At 38.6% G+C, this 19,120-nt stretch overlaps 1 pseudogene; it reads left to right on the forward strand.

Moving 5' to 3' along the window:
• The first annotated feature begins 4,996 nt into the window (after positions 1 to 4,996).
• LOC132949833 (uncharacterized) lies at positions 4,997 to 7,254 on the forward strand (annotated as a pseudogene).
• The last annotated feature ends 11,866 nt before the right edge of the window (positions 7,255 to 19,120 follow it).

Here is a 19,120-nt window from a genome sequence, read left to right on the forward strand (position 1 = left end):
TTTATTTACTGCTTATATAAAATACTTATTACATAAAATCAGGTGCGTCGTCCTGGCACCCGTAAATCGTCAAAACCCTCCCTAACATATCTCATTTTTTTGTACCCGATTTGTACCCATTTGAACCCTCCATAAAAAAATATATATTTTATATAGCAGTTTTGGAGGGCGATAAGAAGGATTGATAACTGATAAGGTGATACAAAAAATTTTTTACGATGTGTTAGAAAAACCGAATTTATGGTAAGTGAGTAGCAGGGCCGAATATTAGCTTTTTAACACCCGGGGAAAATTAAAAAATACGGCCATCTCAGGGAGATTACCAGAATTAGTATTTTTTTTTACGAAAAATTATTGTATTGTAAAGACCAACATTTATAAAATCTTTTGCAATATACTGGACCAATAATTTATTTACCACAAATAATTTAAATGATTTTAACTTAAAAAATAAAACATTTTAAATTTTAAACTATTCAAGTAATAGTTTTAGATGTACTTCTTAATGATGTATTTAAAACTAAAATCTGTGGTCAATATTTCTAAGTTTCGGGTTTAGAATAAATAATATATTGATAATAATAACATGTATGAATTATTTATTTACAAATCTAAATTAGGTTAGAACAAGTGTAAAAGAACAATATTTAATTTACAATATACTAAAACTACCTAACAATATTATACAATTTTAATTTTTAATATTTGTTACAATCAAAACTTAATATTATGTACGGGGTACTAGGTACGGAAAAAATACAATGGATCAAATGTGATAGTGTACTGAAAATTGTAATATAATGATTATAAAATGATAAAGAAATTTACTTTATCATAGATTTTAACTTATGGATTAAATGTATATACTAAAATATCTACATTTTACATTCTACATTTTATAAATTTCCAAAATAATAAGAACCCGGTTGTTTATTTGATATCTTGAACTATAAAAATAAATTACCTATATAAAAAAAACAATTTGTAATAAAAAAACCTAACCAAATAGAATATAAATTTCTTTTTAAATTATTTTAATATGATATGTAAAACATAATTTTCAATTTGACTTGGGCTACTTATCAATAGGATAGTTTTTAGATTCTGAGTGAAACGATGAATGTATTGATTTTACAATGATGTGTTGTTTTTTATTTTTTTTTGTGTCTGTCATCACCTTTTAGGTCAGAAAAGTGCTTGGATTTACTTCAACAGTATCTTTACCAGACTTTATTATGTCATTAATCAGAGAGTACATTAATCTATGATGGACTAAGGCGCGTACACTCCCGCTGACAGTTACGGACGGGTATTTCCTATTTCCACGGCACTGCGTACCTATATTTTCATATTTGTCCTTTTTAATTATTAAGTCAATGTTATTAGTTATTACTTTTATTATTTTGTACCTAGTTTTGACTTTTATTTTAATGTCCATCTTTAATTTTCAATTTACAAATTTAAGACCTTAAAAATACGCCCACGAAAATTATACGACCGGGGATAAATCCCCGACTTCCCCACCCCCCCTAGATCCGGCCCATGTGAGTAGTATACATTTGCATGTTCACAGTACGTTTTTTACGTACATTTCACCAGCCCCCCCAAATATAATTTTTGACATTTTTTTTTTGCTAAACTTTAGTGTGCCATTAGTGTGAATTTGTGTGACTATTTTCAGAATTTGTGCGATACTGGTTTAAACGTAAATTCAAAAATATATATGGGGGGCTGTAGAAATGTTCCCCAGCCCCCCCCTCATAGAATAAATTACAATTTTCAAAATTTTCTTTTGCCAAACATTAGTGCGTCATTAGTGTGAATTTGTGCGACAACAACCAGAATTCGTGCGACACCCGTTATACTCGGAAAAATCGTTTTTCCATTTTGAGCATTTCCCCAGCCCCCCTCATGGAAAAAATTACAATTTTCAAAATTTTCTTTTGCCAAACATTAGTGCGTCATTAGTGTGAATTTGTGCGACTACAACCAGAATTCGTGCGACACCCGTTATCATCGGAAAAATCGTTTTTCCATTTTGAGCATTTCCCCAGCCCCCCCTCATGGAAAAAATTACAATTTTCAAAATTTTCTTTTGCCAAACATAAGTGCGTCATTAGTGTGAATTTGTGCGACAACAACCAGAATTCGTGCGACACCCGTTATACTCGGAAAAATCGTTTTTCCATTTTGAGCATTTCCCCAGCCCCCCCATGGAAAAAATTACAATTTTCAAAATTTTCTTTTGCAAAACATCAGTGCGTCATTAGTGTGAATTTGTGCGACAACAACCAGAATTCGTGCGACACCCGTTACACTCGGAAAAATCGTTTTTCCATTTTGAGCATTTCCCCAGCCCCCCCCCCCCCCATTATGGAAAAAATTACAATTTGCAAATTTTTCTTTTGCCACCATAAATTTTTGCGCTGTCTTCCAGGTAAGTCGAAATATTAAATTTTAACATTGGATCTAAATCAAAAATTTTCATATTCAGTCATCACCAATATTACTTAATGTATTCAGATATAAAATAAGACCTTTTATATATTGCATGCTTGTTTAGAAAATAATATCACATTATTGTACTTTCAGTATAATTTTAAATACGATTTTTTAAAATTTTTTTTTTAACAAATCGTTGTGGTAGGTCTTATTAAATTTAAATATGTAAATGTACAAACTATAGACAACACAATATTATATCAATGAATCAAAATAAGGTTTCTAAAATTATGTACCTATGTAATTAATCTTTTTAATTTAAGCTAAATTAATTTTGTTATTTACAATTAAAATAATGAATTCATAAATACTTTCTTGATACTTAGTAAAAATAATTAAACTCAATATATTATTAATAAAAATCACTTCAAACAACAAACGTTCTCGATGAAAATCAAGACGTCACTAAAAACAAAATATTATTCGGAACTGATTTGTTATAACATCAATATAGCAAATCATACAAATGTTTGAAATACGATTAGTGATTACAGACTATTAATATACATATTATAACTTTATAAGCAAATAAACTAAAATGATTATTCCATAATAAGGTTATTATTAGATGTATTTTTACACACGTTATTAATAACAAAAACTAACTTGCTAATAAGAAGTACCGATACAAAAATAATATAAAGGAGTGATTTAGTCAGTAAAATATTTGTTCGTTTTAATATTCGTGTTCTAAAGTTGTTTGGTGATTATCTGCGTGTAATAATAATATTATAAATATGTCGACAGATCTGTACCTCAAATGTTCGGCAATCTACACTACCATACACCATCAATACCTACAATTATGTATGTGCGAATGACGTAAAATAATTATAAATTATAGTTAAATTATATAAAATGTAAACTATACCATCCTGGTACCCAGGCTACCGAAATTTCCTGATTTCAGTAACCTCAGAACACAGTGATTCAACCATGTGGAGTAAACGGGGCGGGTTGAATACGATTGCGCGCGAACCTTATTGGTTTACATTGTGCGTATTAAATACTAAAATACGATGTCACCATTGTACAAAGTTGTCAAATTTAATATAATTTATAAGATAAATGTCATATTTATACTCATATTTTATTGTAATGTTGAATTTTCTATCTATTCATTATACATACATGCACTGCAATTATTGCACTAACACGTAAGTAGTTAAGTTACCAACTAATTTCACTGTATCAGTAATTGTAAATTTATCATTATGGATTCAATAAACATAGTACGGTCTATTTTATAAAAAAAAATCTTATTAGTAATTTTAAATATAGGTAATCAATTAATTAACAAAAGAAAATACAACTAGAAAACAGTGTTCACTGACGAAATTATATACGTTGTATCAACCAATTAAAACATTTTAACTCTATTTCGAGTAACCTGGCAAGACCACAATAATTTTTAATTTCCATTGTATCTTACGCAAAATGTGTATTCTAAAAATCCCCCGTTACCCCGAGTGGAGCTAGTGAAACTGGCTTCCCACATGGATCTTATAATTTACAAGCTGACCGATACCGAAAAAAATTTGATATATTGAGTTCTTAATTAATACAATTTAAATTAAAGTTGTGTCAAATATTATCAATAATAAAAATTTGTTATCATATTAAAAGGAAAAATATAGAGAATACAAATATTACGCTAGTATTATGTTTAATAAATTCAAATACCTACACAAAACCAATCCTTACAGCTTTAATATAACACTATAATTACCTATGTGAGGGGTGACAATCCAAAACGTACTATTGGTATTTTTGACGAAATTGAGTTATACACGAAATCATATTGTAAAAAAAGCGGGAAATCGATTGGTGTGATAAAAAATAAGAAAAAATGATTATTTTCGGTATAAATGACTATGTGAGAAATAGCAATTAGACCAAAACGTACTATTTACAGCGATTAAATCTTACAATTTATACATTCTCCAAAACGTACTATTGGCTATGTTAAACCATAGATATCATTATAAAAGTTAGAGCAAAATGAACTATTGGCCATATTTTTTCCAAAAGGTACTATTTCCACTGTACGTCAAAACGCACTATTTCCCATGTTAATATACTGCCAACAAGGTTTCATTAAGCCAAAACGTACTATTTCCTAATTTTATACTTGGCAATATTTAATATTTCATTTAAGTAAGTAGTTTTAATTAAATAATACTCAAAAGTTAGGGGAAAATTATCAACAATTAAAATGACATAATTTTGGTTATTATCAATAAGAAATTATTTTTCTTATCTATTTACTAATGATATCAAATTGTGTTTGAACGTGGTTATCACTACCTACTATAGTATATAAATAGTTTATAAATAACTATTATTGCAATGTAATCATGGTAATTGATAATCCAGTGTCAAATTATTCTGCAGTGTCAATCCATTACAGAGTACAGTGTACTCAGTGTAGAAGACTAATATCGATTTTCATTAGTTCTGAATTTTTTTTAACTCTTTATTATTTAAATTTGCAATGGCAAATAAAAGAAAGCGATGCGAAAAGATGTTGGAAAAAGCAACTGGAAAACAGGTAATTATATATATATTTTTTAAACATGACCAGTAATGTGTTAAATTTTGACATATTATAGTGTAATAATATTATTATTATTATCATCATAAAAGCGTGCCTATTTATGCATTATTAAGTTATAAGATTTAAATAGGTACTGTTTTTAAATCTTAACACAAAACTCAGCTAAGAATCATTTAAAAGCAAAAACAAAAAATTATAGTATAATGTTTATATTATAAATCTATATGATTGAATTATACTTAAATAGGTCATAAAAACATGTAATCCAGACAAATGCTGCATTCAATAAAGTTAAACATTGGCTAAAAGTATGTACCTACTACTTAATTTGTAGATTATACCTATATATATTTATATAAACGTACCTATTAAATATTCCTATAAAATAATGTATTCATGTAGGTATATTTTATTGTTTTTGATATGGTAAAAATTCAATAGCATCAAGAAATATTCTAACTAAATTTATTATTTTCAATAAAAAGGTAAATTTGATTTAGTTTATTTTGAATTAGGTACAAACATATTATTAAAAGTAACTAATAATTAGTGATTATTAGACTAATCAAAAATATTATTTTAGTTTACTTTGAATGCAATGGCTAATGCATTGTTTAAAGTGTTAATATTTAACAAAAAAAAAAAAAAAATGTGAATCATGGTTACAAACATGTAACAATCAGTTCAATTCTTAAAATTCTTAAAATATAATTATTATTTATGATATTAAAATATCACAGGTATAAACATACACAATTAACTGAATATACTAACTCCATTTAAAGCATAAACAGTATTGTAAAGTGTATTGATTATGTTCCTATAGTATGGTATTAAACAGTGCATGTAAGAATATACAGTTACATTAGAATTAATTATTCTTATACTTACCTATTTAATAATATAATTTAATTATGATTATCTTACCTATAGGAATATAAATGTGATAATTTTCATATAGGAAATGTCTGGTATTAATATTTTGTTTAGTTTATATAGGAAATAATTTGATAACATATACAATTAATATCTAAAATATACACATTTTAGAACTGTCAATGTGTTTCAAAAAATTAATACAGACAATAACAGTTTTTAAAACCAGTGTTATTTTATATTGACAAATTAAAACAATTATAATCTAAAATCTAAATGCATATTAATACATATAATAATATATAAAAATACTATACTAAAAAAATTGTATAAATTGTCAATATAAAATAACACTGGTTTTAAAAACTATAGTATAGTATTTTTATATATTAATATATGTATTAATATGCATTTAGATTATTACACACTATTTATTATCATCAAATAAATAAATAATTATATTAATTGCATTAACTAATTAATTTTTAATGTTGCATTATTTTATTAGATTTTCTATGCATTCAATAAATTAATATAATATTATAATATTACCAATATATAAATTAATTGTATAAAATTATAAAAATAAATATATTTGAAATTTTGAAAAACAAATTTTTTCTTACTTATATTATAATTTATGCATATATTTTTATTTAGAACTCGCCTGACTTAACATCACCAATAAAAATGGACGAACCAGATAATAAAATCATTTAACTGTTTTCACCAGCATCACAAGATTTAAAGTTGGACCTTGAGGATATGGAAATAGTTATTGGAAACGATAACTCATGTTTACATGAATTAAAACCAAAAGCATTATTTAATGAGACTAACCCTCCAATTTTATTGTTATTGAAATTATTTCTGACCAAGTAAAACCATATTATGATCTAGGCTGCAAACCACTATCAAACTCTGAATATAATATACCTTCTGTATCTGAACCTACCCAAAGCGAAACACCAACAAAAAATAAAATAATTCCAGAAGAGTATGAGCCAACTGATAGATTGGTATTAGATGAACTAGAATGTAATGCACCTTTTACACCTGAACATGAAAATACTCAAAATGAAATTCCAATAATAAACCAATTATTTCCTGAAGAGCAAGAACCAAATGTTAGATTACAATTAGATTCATCTATTGTTATTGATCCTGAATATATTAATCCTATAGTAGTTGTTGAAACTGGGCGCAAAAGGAGCATAAACAATAAGAAAAAACGTTTATTTAACAACCTTATACTTATAAAATGAATACTATAATATACAACATTCTGATCAAATCAAATGAGTTTTCATAAACTAAAAAATGATTTTTGGTAATAGTACGTTTTGGAAAAAAATGGCCATTATTTTTCCAAAACGAACTATGTTAATTAATTTATTCAAAGTGTACTATTGGTAGGAAATAGTGCGTTTTGACGTAAGTTTATCTTTAGTATAGTTGATTTATTGACTTAATAACAATTTTAAAAATTGCTTTACTCCATAGGCAACCTTATAATATTTTACTGAATTTATTGATGGTTTATTGTTAAATGTACGACATTCTAGAGCTTCAAAACACAAAATTGGCCATACTGAAAAATATGAAAAATACCAATAGTACGTTTTGGATTGTCACCCCTCATGTGTCTTGCGAAAATATTAGACGAATCCAGGTTGAATAAACCTACAAACAAAATAATGCATACCAGGCCAAGCATTGATGTTCTTAGATTTATATCGGAAAAACAATGTTGAGAGCAAGGCGCACATAGCCGATATAAGAGGTTGCAGTGGATCGGGCACACATTACCTTACTCTGGCACAGGCCCATATAATTATTTTTACTAAGTATCAAGAAAGTATTTATGAATTCATTATTTTAATTGTAAATAACAAAATTAATTTAGCTTAAATTAAAAAGATTAATTACATAGGTACATAATTTTAGAAACCTTATTTTGATTCATTGATATAATATTGTGTTGTCTATAGTTTGTACATTTACATATTTAAATTTAATAAGACCTACCACAACGATTTGTTAAAAAAAAAATTTTAAAAAATCGTATTTAAAATTATACTGAAAGTACAATAATGTGATATTATTTTCTAAACAAGCATGCAATATATAAAAGGTCTTATTTTATATCTGAATACATTAAGTAATATTGGTGATGACTGAATATGAAAATTTTTGATTTAGATCCAATGTTAAAATTTAATATTTTGACTTACCTGGAAGACAGCGCAAAAATTTATGGTGGCAAAAGAAAAATTTGCAAATTGTAATTTTTTCCATAATGGGGGGGGGGGGGGGGGGCTGGGGAAATGCTCAAAATGGAAAAACGATTTTTCCGAGTGTAACGGGTGTCGCACGAATTCTGGTTGTTGTCGCACAAATTCACACTAATGACGCACTAATGTTTGGCAAAAGAAAATTTTGAAAATTGTAATTTTTTCCATGAGGGGGGCTGGGGAAATGCTCAAAATGGAAAAACGATTTTTCCGAGTATAACGGGTGTCGCACGAATTCTGGTTGTTGTCGCACAAATTCACACTAATGACGCACTGATGTTTTGCAAAAGAAAATTTTGAAAATTGTAATTTTTTCCATGAGGGGGGGCTGGGGAAATGCTCAAAATGGAAAAACGATTTTTCCGAGTATAACGGGTGTCGCACGAATTCTGGTTGTTGTCGCACAAATTCACACTAATGACGCACTTATGTTTGGCAAAAGAAAATTTTGAAAATTGTAATTTTTTCCATGAGGGCGGGCTGGGGAAATGCTCAAAATGGAAAAACGATTTTTCCGATGATAACGGGTGTCGCACGAATTCTGGTTGTAGTCGCACAAATTCACACTAATGACGCACTAATGTTTGGCAAAAGAAAATTTTGAAAATTGTAATTTTTTCCATGAGGGGGGGCTGGGGAAATGTTGACGCGGTCCCGCGTAATAGCTGTTTGAATTCAAATAGCCGTTTACGCGGAAAGCCGCGCAACGCTTCTCAAACAAACCGCCAATCGACGATGGACGACGCCGGCGCGCGACACCCGCGCCGTGAACCGTCGGCCGGCCGTTGAGGGAACCGGATTGTAATGTCACTAGTTTTCCGACGACCGATACGACACGGTCAACCCGCGGCCGAGACCGTTGCACCACCCATCACCGTTGTTTTTTTTTCCTTTACAGTTCTTGCGTAGAATTTTGTTTCTCCGTTGCCTGTTGTTTGTTTTTTTTAAGTTTTCTCTCATAAAAACACTACAAAATAAATAACACCCGTCGTTTCGTATTTATACTTTTTTTTGTGTTTTTTTTTTGTTCACGTGGTCAAAAGACCCCGTACCACCTCATCCTCGCGACTCCTCACAGGACCGCAACAACTGGCTCCCCGTACAGGAATCACCGGTAAGTGAAAACTTATTAACTTACCCCTTACTACCACCATCATATACCCTTCCCGTTGCGCGACTTGGAAAAAAGTCCCCGACGCGATCCGACAAAAACGTCGTTAGCTGGCGAAAACGGAAAAACCGGCGTTACGTAATATATTACATAAGGACGTAACGACCAGCCACGCCGCCCGATTTACGGACGCACCGACTACACCGCGCGCGACGCTCCAAAGTCCACACACACACGACGTAGGTAGGTAGGAACGCAAGAGGGCGAGAGGGCCACACCACCACCGCCCAGCACCACCACCGATAACGTCAACACGCGATTACCTGGGACAGAAATACCACATAATCGGACTGCCGCCGCCGCCGCTCAAAGCGACAGCCGCCGTCTTCCTTAATCGCAGTAGTGGGCCGGATAACGCACACACGCGCAGCCGTGACAACACTCTGCGAAAACCGGTTACTGTGATCGCCCGGCAAGCGCAATAACAAAACAATAACAACCCACTGACCTACATTCCGTACGCAAATAAACACCGATAAACGGTCAACACAGCTGATCGAAGGAACGCGACGACCGTTCCACCGACAACAGCCACATTTTATATTTTCCCGTAAACAACACCGGAAAAACAACCGGACGTCATGTCGGGAAAATATATTAATGAGTTGACCGCCGCGGAGTTGCGCTACGAATGCAGGCAGCGCGAGTTGTCGGATACGGGCGCGAAGGATGATCTTGAAATCCGGTTGATACAACATTTCACGGACCTGAACCTACAGGCCAATGAAGTCCGGTTTCCGCCTATGGAACCCGCCGGACATACCGGAAACAACCTGACAACAGGTCAGATGCTTGACGCCGGACAAAGGGAAAACCAACCGGTCGAATCATCACCCGCCCAGCCACCGAACATCACCACCAATAAACCACACACACCCACACACCAACAGGCTATGGACATGATTCAAGCGAGTCGGTCCATAATTAAGGAGGTACGGCAAGCGGCGGAAAACTCGGCGCATGGGCACAGTCTGGAATCGCGACTGACCATGCTCGAGGACTGCATGGCCCGCTTTGGCGACGACCAACGCCGCATTGCAGAAACAATGCGACGCCTAGAAATGGGTATGGCACGCCAAGCACCGGAACACCAACCGGAAGGGACAGCACCGACCCGCCCCCACCACAATGTGTCATCGAACAACACAGAATACGGTACGAGGTACACCGCGGCACGCGAACCGCCGTCCGCGGGTAACCAGCACGCCGAACGTTCGGTACGTTTCGATGACACGCCAAATTTATACAATGCCCCCTCCTCCACACACACCTATGCGTCACAACAATCGACGCTGTTACCATACGACGACGTATGTGCAGCGAAACATTCGCTGCCGGAGTTCCTCGGAACAACGCCCGAGGACCCGGTACGATTCATACACAAGGCGGAATCGATATTGTACCAAACGCGTATAGATAGGTCGGCCTGGACTAATATTGTCACGCAGCAGCTGAAGGGTGCAGCCAGTACATGGTGGAACACCATCAGACTACTGGACCTCACCTGGGATGAGTTCCGCGCCGAATTTTTAGAAAAATTCGACAACGTGGAAATACAATCACGACTGCGGGCCGAGATAGTATCCGTCCGACAAACACAAACGCAATCGCTTACGGAGTTCGTGACACAAAAAAACCAACTCGCGCGCCGCGTCAATACCGGGCTATCAGAAACACAGCTAGTCGGTACGATAGCCGGTCTAACGCGCAACGAATACCGCACGCATATCCGATTGCAGAGACCAGTGACTTTCGGAGACCTCCGCCGGGTCGCTGGAATCCTGGAATACACACCAGACGAAACGCCCACACAACAGCAGCAGAAACCGGCGTACAAATCACATTCCCAAACCCACCCGCCCCAACCGAAGCCGCAACCGCGTACACGGGACGGTAATGCAGGTAAACCGCAACCGCCCAACCCGTGCAGGTACTGTGGAGGTCCTCACTGGAACAGTGACTGCCCCGGGAACACGCCGCGTTCGGGAAACGGGAAATGAGTCGACGGACAATTGTCCACGCCGCCGCCTCAAACACACACACACACACAACCACGCCACCACACACAACGCTCGGCAATACAGACGGGGATATAACTATCAAACGCGCATCGATAAACTCGGCGTCATCAGATATATCACCCATCAAAAACATTAAAATTCCGTTAAGTAGCAGGTCATCATCACCACACACAACGACCCCTACTACGGAATTAACACGTACTCATACGGTACACACCCATAGCACAGAGGTAACCGAAACGGATGCTCTGGTAATGGCGGTGCAAACCGCTCCCCATAGTACCGATAACGCGGTTGAGAACCAGTTACCCAGCTATACATCACAACCACCGTCGAATAACGCTAAACGTGTATGCCCCGACAAAATTCCGACCCCCGCGGTCGATCTCGAATTTAGGTCAGGCCCCGTAACAGCTCTACTCGACTCACAAGCACAAAAATCGTATGTAAGCCCGAACATAGCACATAAATATGGCACACCCCCACACGGACAACCAACTCAGGTACGAATGGCGGACGGACATACCACAATGACAAGTGGTACCTCCACATTCGTAGCCAGAATCGGAGACCTCACGGTCACCTTCAACGCAGCCATTCTGGAAAATTTGTACTGCGACATGCTCCTAGGTCACGAATTTCTCGTACAAAACAAAGTCACCTGGGACTACACAACGAGCACTATCCATTTAGGTTCGGATAGGAGAACAACAGCGTGCTGGAAAGGGCGGACACCCACCCCAACCCCAGCACTAGATGTCGACAAATTAACAATAAACGGTGACCACCACACACGCGCGAAACTCGCAGAAGTAGTACGCAACTATCCGGACGTATTCAACGTTAGGGTAGGACGCACCAGGTTAATTGAACACGACATCCTCCTCAAAAACCAAACACCCATAGCACTCAAACCATATCCCTACCCACCGGTAAAACAGGCCACTATCGATACCATGATACGGGACATGGAAGAGCAGGGACTGGTAGAACAGAGCACATCCCCGTGGGCCGCACCCATCGTTCTAGCAAAAAAGAAAGACGGCTCACCCCGACTATGCATTGATTATAGGCGGCTCAATGATATCACTGAGTCTGACGCTTACCCAATGCCCGACCTCAATACGCTGATACGTCAGATGAGAGGCGCAAAAGTATTCAGCGTCCTGGACCTTAAGTCGGGTTACTGGCAGGTCCCACTTAACCAAAACGCGCGAAAATACACGGCATTCCGGACGCGTCGGGGCCTATACCAATTCCGAGTCCTCCCCTTCGGCCTCAAAAACAGCCCCATGACCTTCGTGCGATTAATGGACGAAGTCCTGAGGGGGTACCTGGACGAGTTCGTCCGCGTATATCTAGACGATATAGTGGTGTTTTCGAACACTGTGGACGAACACCAGTGCCACTTGGACAAAGTTCTAGAACGTCTACAGAGACACGGGCTCACATGCAACCCCGAAAAGTGCAAATTCGGAGCCACCGAAATTTCATTTCTCGGACACCTAGTCACCTCCGAAGGAATAGACAAACAACCGGAGAAACTAGAGGGCATCATAAACTACCCCCCACCAACCAAACTGAGGGACCTACGGAAGTTCCTGGGCGTTTGAAACTGGTACAGCCAGTTTGTCGACAACTACGCGGACACCATAGCACCCCTAACGAATAGACTCAAACAGGGGACCAAATGGTCGTGGACCGAAACCGAACAGGCCGCATTTACCAAAATAAAACGCGCCCTGTACGATTCGCCAAAACTGTCGACGCCAGATTACGGAAAACCGTTTTGCCTACAAACCGATGCTAGCGAAATAGGAGCAGGTGCCGTCCTTTTCCAACGGGGTGACAGCCCGGACGAAAGGCGGATAATCGCCTACGCAAGCAAAAAGTTTAGTGATACGCAAACAAGGTACGCCGCGGTAGAACGCGAGTGCCTCGCGATAATCTGGGCAACCGACAAAATTAGACCATACCTAGAGGCCCGCCGCTTTGACCTATTCACCGACAACTCGGCACTCACATGGCTCCACCGAGCCAAAAACACAAATTCCAAGTTAACCAGGTGGGCACTACAGCTGGCTAACCTGGACTACAAAACCACACATGTGCCCGGCGTACAGAACGAGGCGCCGGACATGCTATCCCGCAACCCAACCACCGGGCCACCGGTAGACGAGGAACACCTCAAGGAACGACTAGTAGGAGTACCCACCTCACCACTCACCACTGCTACTAGCTCACCGGCCGACAACCTGTTCGCCACGACGGACCCGGCTAACACCACTAGTGGTCCCACAATCACACATGCTATGCTTGTGACATGGCAGGCCAATGACCCCAATACACGAGACACAGCGCGCAACATGACAACGGACGACCCAGCGCACAATACCGGAAGTACCACGGATAGAAAAAATAAATACATTTTTACCGACGGTCTTCTGCGGATAAATTTGGGCGAACACACACCCGTAGTCATCCCAAAGGACAAGACGCAGAACGTGATCTGGACATACCACGATCACGTACTCGCAAACCACCCGGGCTGGAAAGAAACGTACAGAGCGGTAAAACAACGGTTTTTTTTGAAAGGACAAAAAAACGACATCCGACTGTACGTCAAGTCGTGTCACATATGCGCGTGTACCAAACCACTGAACACGCGCGCAGATGACCCCGCGACCACCAGAATACCCCGACACCCCTGGGAGGTGGTTAGCATAGACCTCATGGGCCCCTACCCGCGTACGAGTAGGGGAAAACAATACATACTGGTCGCCACGGATCTGTTTAGTAGATGGACCGAGGCATACCCCCTCGGAACAGCCACTACAAAAACAATAACCGAAACGCTTGAACGAACAACAGCTTGCCGTTAACTCGCCTGTACAGCAGCCCGTTCTCCAGCGCAAAACTTTTGTCAACCAAGTTGTAGTCAACTGGATCAGCATCTAGTCTCCGAACAATACTTGAAACCTCTTGATCAGCCACTTGGCACATCCGTACCTTATCCTCGATGGTCAGTAATACACAGACGTCCCATCTATCCTCCAATTCCATGTCGAAAGGAAGTTCCTTACCACCAGCAGGGCTTACTGGGGCTCTAGACAAAGCATCTACATGACACATCCGATTTCCAGGTCTGTATTTGATTGTAAAATCATATTCTTGTAACACGTCGTGCCAGCGGGCTACTTGCGCATTCGTCGCCTTGAATGAGTTCAAATACACCAGCGCCTGGCAGTCCGTATAAACCACGAATTTCAACCCCAAGAGAAATTGACGTAATTTACTCATCGCCCACACCACACACATCAATTCCAACTTGCTGGAATGATACTTAGATTCAGAATCACTAGTTTTTTTACTTATACAATAAACCAACTTAAGCGAGTCGCTAGTCTTCTTGGACTGTAACAGCATAGCGCCAAGTCCTAGCGAGCTGGCATCGGTATGGAGTTCGGTAACTTCCGCATTTGAATCAAACATAGTAAGAACCGGCGGTTCCGTCAATCGGTCCTTCAGCACACGGAAAGCACAATCCTGCTTATCACTCCACAAGAAATCCGTGTTCTTCTTGGTCAACCGCGTAAGTGGTTCTGCTATGATCGCGTATCCTTCCACAAACCTACGGAAGAAGCTGGTAAGCCCAAAAAATCGTTTCAACGACGTCACGTCGACCGGAGTAGGGAAGTCCGATATCGCCGTGTTTTTAGTTCACCTGGCTGTATCAAACCGCCGCCAATAATAAATCCCAAAAATTCAATCTGCTTGGCACCGAAGGCACACTTCGATGGTTTGAGAGTCAGACACGCACTTCTCAACCGATCAAACACCAACCTCAGTTTGGACAACATATCGTCCCAGTCAATAGCGTCGATCACCATATCGTCCAAATAGTTCCTGACAATTTTCCCGTGCAATGGTCCCAGCACATGCCGCATCAGTTGAGTAAACTCGGCTACTGCCCCGGACAAACCAAACGGCATACGGGTAAACTGACCTGTGGTATCTTCGGTTATGAATGCAGTTTTCGCGGCCGCCCCATCCGTTAATGGTATCTGCAGATATCCACTGGCCAAATCCAACTGTGCAAACAACCTGCTGTTCCCCAACGAATGTAGTTGCTCGTTCATATCAGGCAATGGAAAGTGTTGCCGGAGGGTCTGCTTATTGAGGCGCCTGTAATCAACACAAAGTCTATGCTTGCCAGCGCTTTGCTTAACAAGTAATACCGGGCTGGCGTAGGGTGAGCGAGTTTCGACCACCAGCCCACAGCGTTTCCAATCGCTTACAATTTTTTCTATTTCGGCCCTGTCAGCCGCCGTCGTTTTATAGGGTTTGCACATAACTGGTTTGCTGCCTGTCACCTCCGAAATATCCATCGATGTCAAGGGAGTGCAGCCAAGTTCCTCCAAGCTAGTGGCAAAACAATCTCGGTACTCATTGACCAAGTCGGACAGACTTGACCTCTCTGCAGCACTCGCATCTCCATCCACAAATTTAAATTCGCTTAAATCAAGTGGTGCACGCTCCAGTTCGCTCTCCGTACTCACTACATGCAAGCTGTCCAATTCGTTACCTTACGTAACAACGGTAGTGTCAACTAGTTTGTTCACAATGTTTGCTTCCGCGTGTACTAATTGACCTCCTGATTTATAGTACGATACCGCAGGCGAATCTAACCAGTTCCTTCCTATAATGGCATCGGGTCCTTGAACGTCGTCGGGAACGATTAGCGTTACTACTGGTCCGGCGTTGACCCCGTCAATAATTATTTCGATCACCGCCTCCCCGACAGTCTCGAGAGCAGGCACAACCGTGCTGCCAACGCCATATAGCGGTTTTACAAATGGTCGAACGCTTACTCCACACTTAATTGCAAGTGTTGCCTTGAACAACGTGAAGTGACTGCCTGTGTCCAATAACGCAACGAACTCACAGTCGTTCACAAGTCCGACCTTCTGGTACGGATGATGTGCTTTCACGTTCTTCTGTTCAGCAATAGTGTTGACTTGTTGCTGGGTCGGGAAATTCGTCACCATATGACCAGCTATGCCACAGCGGAAACATGTCATTGGTTTCCTTTTCGTAGGACATTCGCGGGAAAGGTGCTCTACTTTGTGACAGTTGAAGCAGCTGCCACGCCCGACATCATCAGTCGCCTTGTTCTCTTGGCTCGACGTAGCGGCAACCGCTTTGTCTCCAACCGGTACTGCACGCCTCCAAGTCCTTTTATCCTTTAGAGAGTCACCTGCTGATTGACTCCGTTGTTCATTCGTTTTGTTCGGGTCCTTGGGCTTGACAGGTCGGTCAGACTTCGCGTCCGTTCTTCTCTGCGAGTCCATCCGCTCCCAGTCCAATATGTCTGCCAATAAATCATTCTCATCCCTATGCACTCTGCACAGAGCATACATAGCCATTTCACGCGAATGCAGACCTTGAATTACATGGTCCCGTACTTCATCGAACGTCAGCAATAGATCGCGGCACAGTCTCACCTTCGATTGGAAGTAGTCCATTGAGTGTTCATCCTTGCTCTGATTCCGCCTACGCAAAGCGTCCCAGCGATCAGACATGCGTACAGCGCGTATAAACGTTGCAATAAACTGCGTTTTGAAATCAGGCCAATCCCGAAACTTACGGCCTACAAACCAGTCCCTGGCCGCGCCCTGTACGTTTGCACGTACAAACTGTAATCGGTATGCGAACGGCCAACAATTTAGATCAGCCATACCTTCCACTGATGTAAGCCAGTCGGCGGCTGCATGTGTCGATTCGCGTCCATTGAAAATTCCTACCGTCTTGTCCAGGTCCGGTAAGACACGGAAATCCAACGTGGGTTGGCGCGAACTCGACTCTGATATCGACCGATTGTGCTGTTCGCGGCTATCCGCGTCCGTGGTCGGTCTAGACTCGTTGGACAATAATCTCTTCCGCAATTGATCAATGAGCGCGAGAAGCTCATTGTAGGTCGGCGCCTTTGGTACTTGCGACGACTGTCCTCCTTGCACATTGTTGTCATCGCCGTCCATATCGAACGATAGTGTCTATCGCCGTTATCACTAATCAATAACAACAACAACGACGCGGCGCTGATAGTATCACAGCAATGATAGCGAAAATCCACCGCAGTGAGCGCACTCACGGGTACCAACTGCTGCTACCGACAACGTCGCACCTAACCTCGAATTCGGCTTACGAAGTCGCAACAATAACCACGTTCCGTCGGAAATCGGGTGACGATCGACCAATTTAATTACACGGTACAATCACCACCGACTATAAGCGACACTATACGTACGACGTATCGACAACGCTTAACGAGCGGCAATCGTAGGATAACAATTCCGTATCGGTAACGCACTACCAACAACGTTTACGGCGGAAACACGTTTACCCGCACGACTACCACGGTGGTCACAAACACGCACTACAACTACGTTCGTCAATTCGAAATCCCACTTCTGATTATGTTAAATACTCTACTCAATAATTATTCGCACGATGCAATAGATTCACTTTATTTACTTAGCTCCAAATCACACTTAATCGCAGCTCGGGCCCTCACACACACCGTGTGGACCTCCGCTTACTAGCGCTAACTAGTAACTACTACTGACAGGACGGAAGAGTCACACACACCGTCACCGGTGCCCCCACCATACCCAAATGTTATCAGTACCTATGTGTCTAAGCTTAATCCTTGTTCTCCTGTAGTTATACACTTATACCACAGTGCATACAAATCATGTTAATTTCACAATAATATATAAATGCAACACCATCTTTAGGAATATGAATTCTTTAATAGTAAGAATTGATATCTTATGCTTTAACAATATTCAATTTTGTAAGATATCAATAAAATGTAAATATAATAGATAATTTATAAGTCACCATATGTGTAATTATTAATTACTAATTACTTTTCTCAAATTACATACCTGTACATTCATGGTCTAGATTAATTTCCTCGTTAATTTGTACGTTAAATAATATTTTATGTAAATATTTTTAATATTATAAATTGTATTGTATACCTAACTGTAAATTTTAGTATTTAAATGTTAAGTTTAAAGTCATTTATTTTACAAAATAAACAATAATAATTTTAATATAATATAGTATTCATTATTCATAAAAGGTATACCATGTAAATCAGCAAAAGTATGGCAAGATATTGCAAATAAGTTGAATGTTTATGGATTTACCACAGCTGCTTCGATACGCCTACGAGTTGCTCTTAATCGAAATGATATAAGTAAACAACTAGGATTGAAACTTAAATCCACAAAAAAACATATATCAAGATCTGATGACATAGTAGAAGGTAATACTATCAAAGTTAAAATACTCATATGTTGAAAATTTGTATAAATATTTAAAGTTCCATATTTAACAAGTCTTTTAATACTTTTTTGGTACAATATTATAATTTTAAGAGCAGAATACCCTATTTGTAATTTGATTCCTGAAATAATGTTTTTCATAATTTAAGTTAATTTTTTTTATACTTATAAAGTACCTAATCATTATTAAATAAATAATTACAGCAGGTAACGCTACCAATATGTAGCAAATTGTTTTGATTGATCAATAGTTTTACATTGAACATTTTATATTTATCAAAAAATTATCTTTCTTTCTTTTATGGGGCGCCCATGTAAAATAGCTAGTGCACAATCATAAATTG

The sequence above is a fragment of the Metopolophium dirhodum genome, chromosome 1 (genome assembly GCF_019925205.1).
Source record: "Metopolophium dirhodum isolate CAU chromosome 1, ASM1992520v1, whole genome shotgun sequence".
In the NCBI taxonomy this organism is placed as follows: domain Eukaryota; kingdom Metazoa; phylum Arthropoda; class Insecta; order Hemiptera; family Aphididae; genus Metopolophium; species Metopolophium dirhodum.